The sequence below is a fragment of the Rattus norvegicus genome, chromosome 16 (assembly GCF_036323735.1).
Source record: "Rattus norvegicus strain BN/NHsdMcwi chromosome 16, GRCr8, whole genome shotgun sequence".
Taxonomy (NCBI): Eukaryota; Metazoa; Chordata; class Mammalia; order Rodentia; family Muridae; genus Rattus; species Rattus norvegicus.
In genome coordinates this window covers 81,312,438-81,318,496 of record NC_086034.1, presented here as the reverse complement: position 1 = coordinate 81,318,496, position 6,059 = coordinate 81,312,438, and positions in this window count along the sequence as shown.

Genomic DNA, 6,059 nt, shown 5'->3' with positions numbered 1-6,059 from the left:
GAGACCCATGGTCACTGCCGCCAGCCGCCATGGATCCTGAGGCTTCTTCTACCTCTCAAGCTCAGGATGTTCGTGACCTCCACGTTTTCATTTGTCCACATAGCTAGCCAGGTCACAGGCTAATCCTGCCCTGGTCACTTGGGAGGTTATGGACCCGTGAAGGATGTATGTGGTATTGTAAGATTCACGAGGCTGTGTAGAACCAAGAAGTGGTCACTTCATGCCACACAAGGCTTCTGGCTGCATAGAGGGTCTGGGTGTCCAGGATAGAGAGAGGGGGCCAAGCCAGGCCTTTGCTGTGGCTCCTGTAGGGGACAGGCAGAGCAGACGGCTCATTGTTGACAAGTTTCACAGATTCTGGGTTCTGGGCTTTGAAGGTCTTCTTAGGGTTTTACTGCTGTGAACAGACACCATGACCAAGGCAAGTCTTATAAAAGACAGCATTTAATTGGGGCTGGCTTACAGGTTCAGAGGTTCAGTCCATTGCCATCAAGGGGGGAGCATGGCAGCGTCCAGGCAGGCATGGTGCAGGCAGAGCTCTGCGTCCACAGTGACACACCCACTCCAACAAGGCCACACCTCCCAACAGTGCCATTCCCTGGGCAAAGCGTATGCAAACCATAGCAGGGGTTATCTCCCATTCCTGCCTCTGTCTGGTCTTTAGGGTCCTCTCTGATTCCCTGGCTCTAGGCTCTGGGCAGTTCAGAGCATAGGAAACACAGTTTTGCATCTCAAAGTCAGAGAAGGGTGTGGGTGGGCTGGTCTGTCTGAGGGACGTGCCAGCCAAACCCTGTGCTGTTTTTCCTAGGAACTGACTGATTCAGGGGCGAGGGGGGTGTCTCTCCCCGGCAGCAAGTCCTAGCATGTCAAAACATCATAAAACAGAAAACACGAGATATAGTCACATCGGTCAACCGCACCTCTTGGAGAGGGTTCATGGGGAACTGGAAATGTCCTGGCAGCCCTTGTCATTCTTTGTCCCTGTGAGCATCACTCAAGTCCACTAGGATTCCACAGTTGGTTCCGGGGAGGGGGGAGTGAGGGGCTCCTACATCACATGGCTTTCTGACACCCCCAGGAAGCTCAAAATAAACCAAGACAGGCTCGGCAGTTGAGAAGAGGCGACCCCACTGAACAAAGGGGATCCAGCGAAGCAGAAGGGACAAGAGGAGCTGAGGAGAACCAGATGTGCACAGCAGCCCCAGCCAAACACAGGACTTAAACTGGCTCAACCAATTCAAGCTTAACTTTGACTAGCCTACAGATAAATGAGACTTAAGACTATGGTTGTTTTATATGGCTTTGATAATTACAGGGGGTCACCCCTAATCTACTCTCTTAACTGCTGGCCTGGCTACCTTCCCAGCAGTATACCCCAGATACTTGTTTCTTCTGGTCACGTGCTCATGGTCCTCCACTAATGGTGGTTTCCTCCTCCCCTCTCCTTCCTCCTCCTCTTCCTGGTCTCTCTTCCAACCATGTGACTCCAAACCCACCTACCTCTAATCCCTCTGGTAATTGGCTGTAGCCAATCTTATTTAACCAATAGTTTTAAATCAAGGAACAAGGAAAGTTTATGCAACAAAAGCTTGTTAATGTGATAAGTCACTTGTGGGTCTAGACCTTTGGGTGTAGAACATAGCAAATTTCAACACCTGGGGGATCACGGATGACTCATATGTATTTGGGACAGCCCAATGCATGGAATTGATTTCAGAGACTGGGTAGGCAGCAGAAGCAGGTGAGCTTAGCCAGTCCAGGGCAGGGGCCACTGAGAAGGGAACCCCAAGTCCTCAGCCACGAAGCCTGCTCTTTGGAGATGCAGAAGCCAAGGTTAGTCTAGCATGGAGGGAGGGCCTCCCTACCCCCTCCTCATCATGGGGAGAGGAGTGGATCCACGAGGAGAGGCCGGTGTATGACTGAAGCCCTCTGAGAGGGTGAAAGTCTTGGACTCTAGGGGAGCATGCTTGCTCTCAGAGACGTGTGAAAGTGATGGAGGGGACATCCAGATTCTGCTGGAGCTTTGAGGTCACACTACATGTTTGTCTCAGGGTCTGGAGTACCAGAGTGTTAAAACCCAGAGTTCTGAAAACGAGGTTCCGGGTGTGTGAGGCCCAGGAGCCTTGACTCCAGTACATTGTTCTGGCCCCGGCCCTTACCGCTTACATCAGGAGCACACAGAGTCACTCTTATCTCCCTGTAACCTTTTCATGTTTCTTTTAAAATGACCTTTGGGTGCTTAGCAATGGCTAACACAAGGCCAAGATGATGGTCCTGTCAGCAGAACCATGTGTGGTAGTATGTGCTCATAATCCCGGAAATTGGAAGGCAGGGACAGGTGGATCTCCGGGGCTTGTGGCCAGCCAGTCTAGCCTACTTGGTGAGCTGAGTTCCAGTCTGGTGAGAGACTCTGTCTCCAGAAACCAAGTTGGATAGTGCCTGAGGGACACATAGTCATGGCTTTCTTTGATTTCAACTGTGCTTGTTCTCTGCCCTCTGCCTGCTTGAGCATGTAGGTACATACATTTCTAAACACAGTAAACAGTACACACACACACACACACACACACACACACGGGGTGGGGGGGATGACGTCTAGCTGAACGCTCCTCTTGGCCACTCCCACTCTGCTCCTGGTCCTGGGTACTTGAGTTGAAGTGGTATCAAATTCAGTGAGAGGATTTATGTCTCTCTAGAGGGGCTGAGGAATCCCATGCCAAGGGTGTCTCTGAGGAGTAGGCCGTACACACCTGTGCATGGTTTTCAGCAGGTGCTGTTGACGTGTGTGGAACCACCGATGATGGCTGATGACACCTAGACCAGGCCTTTTATCCTCACAGCCCAAGACATAGCCTGTAAGAAGCTGGTGGGCACATGGGCACTCCCCACTGGATCACCTGTCTTTGCATGGGCCCCTAAAATGCCCTTAAAATGTATGTGTGTGTATGTGTGTGCATGTTTGTGCATGTCTCTGTGTGTGCATACGTGTGCATGTCTGCGTGTGTGTATGTGCGTATGTGTGTGCATGTCTCTGTGTGTGTGCATGTTTGTGCATGTCTGTGTGTGTGTGCATGCTTGTGCATGTCTGTGTGTGTATGCATGTCTGTGTGTGTTCGTGTGTGTGCGTGTGTGTGTGTGTGTGTGTGTGTGTGTGTGTGTGTTGTAGATACTGTGATGCAAATTGTCCTAGAAGCTGGGCAAACCTTCTTCATGGTCCCTGAGTATAGACTGTTGTCTGTATGCAGGTGAAGGCAGGCACAAGATAAGGCAAGGCCTGTGATTGGGCGATGAAAAAGTAAGGCGGGCACAGAGTTTTGAAGAGAGGAGAGAGGAGAAAGAAGAACCAAGATAGAGGAGGAGAAGGACGACCCAGATCCCTGTGGCCTTAAAGGGCCACAGGTAGTTATGAATATTCCATAAGGGATGGATTTTTATAGGACAGTTTGTCTTATCTAGGTGGGCAGTTTATATCATCATCAATTGGTTGTGAGTTTACTGTGTGGAGGATTTGTGAAAAGAGATTTTAAGATATAAATCTGATTGCTAAATTGCAAGCTTATTGAGGTTTGATCTTAACAGGTAACCGGGAGTTGTGACTATGACCACAGGGGATGCTGGGAATGTGAGCAGAGTCCGCAGCAAGAGAATTGCAAGAGGGCAGCTGCTGCAGGGCTCAGAGAGTAGCCAGCAGCAGCGTGAGATGGAGATTGGGAGCTCAGTGGTCGAGACGCTTTGCTGACTGAGATGAAAATACCCTGAAGGTGCCATGTGGCCCCCCGGCTCCAGCGTGGGCTGGTAGATTCCCTTTTTAAAATATTTGCTGCTATACCTGTGAGCTGGGATATGAAGTCACTTACGTGCACTGTGGAGTTCTCCCACCCCAGGGAATTGAGATTTGAACACCAGCCTCCCATTCCTGGTTCTCTGTCTCCCTCAGGAAAGCAGCATCTATTTCTGTTCTCCCGCAGGGGCCCTGACCCTGTGTGACTTGCCCAGACTTATCTTTGTGTCTGTTTCATGAATGTTTTCTGCTCATGCATAGTTTCATGTAGGTTTCAAACACTAACTCTTTGTTTTAGAGATTTAAAAAAAATTCTTCATCGGTTAGTTATCATTTTTGAGTGTTATTCTTTTATTAAGTAATAGCTCTTTTCCTTTTTATATTTAAAATAAGTGTTTTTCATGTGTATGAGTGTTTTGCCTGCATGTATGTTTGTACATCACATGCATGGTACATGGCTGGGCCCATGGAGATCAGAAGAGGTTATAGGATCTTTTGGAGCTAGGGTTACAGATGGTTTCAAGCCTCTATGCGGGTGCTAGGAATCAAATCCAGGACCTCTGGAAGAGCAATGATGCTTTCACCCAATGAGCCCTCTCTCCAGTCCCCAGTAGTCAGTAGTTTTCTTCCTTCCTTCCTTCCTGCCTGCCTTCCTGCCTTCCTTTCTGCCTTTCTTCTTTCCTTCCTTTCTGTCTTTCTCTCTCTCTCTCTTTCTTTCTTTCTTTCTTCCTTTCTCTCTTTTTCTTTCTCTTTCTGTACTTCCTTCTTTCCTTTCCTCCCCTCCCCCTACCCTCCTCTTCCTCTTCTATTGTTAAATCTATTCTGTCTTCCCCTGATAGCTTCTTATTTGGGGGGTTACTTTTTAACAGTTAAATATTTAACATCTGTTAATAGTACTGTATAAGCTCCTCATTAAATTGCAAGCCGTCTTGTTAAAGGAAATAATGTATTTTGTGAAAGAAACTTCTAAGTGTGCTCTTTAAAATAATTGAATTACATTTTATTGTGTGAGATGGGGACCACGTATGTGCCCCGCTGTGCACGTGGACGCCAGAGGAGAGCTTGTGCCATGCTGTGTGCATGGACCAGTGGGCAGCTTGTGGGAGGTGGTTAGCAAGGGAATAAACTCAGGTTGCCAGGTTTGGTGATAAGTGCCCTTACCAGCTGAGCGTCTCACTAGCCCTATTCTATGCTATGCTATACTATACTATACTATACTATACTATACTATACTATACTATAAATGGGCGCATGTAAAACCACGTCCCGGTATATGACCCTAACAAGGTTATGGCAGGTGCTATACCACAGTAAAGCTCAGATGTAGGGCAAGGGATGGCCGAGGAGGTGACATTGAGCATGACAGTGGCCAGGTCAGATTCAGACCTACATCACACCTAAGAGGTCATGGGCAGGGAGTGACAGCTCCCATACAGACACTGCAGCCGTGGAGTGAGCTGTCCACAGACAGTGACGGGGCCCCTCACAGGCACACTGAGGGCAGAGCCTCTATTCTAACAGGTTGGAGTAGGGTAGCCTAGAGATAAAATGCGCACATAACTATTATGCAGTGACCGAGCCTATGAGATGTATTCTTGTAAAGAATTGCCACAGAGATTCCTGGACCCAAGCCTCTGCTTAAAGCAGATCGATAACCCTCTCCTTTATTTTACCTTCAAGCCCCATGCTCTTGTCAAGACCTCTGGACCTCCTCACCCTCCAGAAGAAGGTTGTTTGAGGGTAGAACCTGGGAAAACCTTGAGGCAGAATAAGTGGCCTGAAATCCGTGAGATGAACAATCAGGTGTGGCTAATCTTCTGACGTCGTGTGATAGGCTGTCACCTTCAAAGTTTACACTCTAGAACCGCACAGTTGAGTTATAAAATTTGATTACAGGCTGGACAGATAGCTTAGTCAATAAAGGGCTCACCACGCACGCATGAGGAAGTGAGTTTGGATCCCCAGCACCAGTGTGAAAGCCGGCTGCTGCAGTGGTGGTGTGAGCTTGCAATCCCAGCGCTGGGGGAGGAAGCCAGGAGGGTCCCAAGGCTCAGCCTCAGCCTCAGAGCCGAGGTGCTCTCTCAATGAGAGACCGCGTTTCAAAAGATAAAGGTGGCGAAATGACTCAGGGTAGAGTGCTTGCTGCTTGGTGGCGAAAGCCTGTCAGACTGAGGTCAGTCCCTGGAAGCTACATGAAGGAGAGACTCAACTCCATGGCATTGCCCTCTGGCTACCAATGCCACCATACACACGGGCAATCCAAATAGTAAGCAAATGA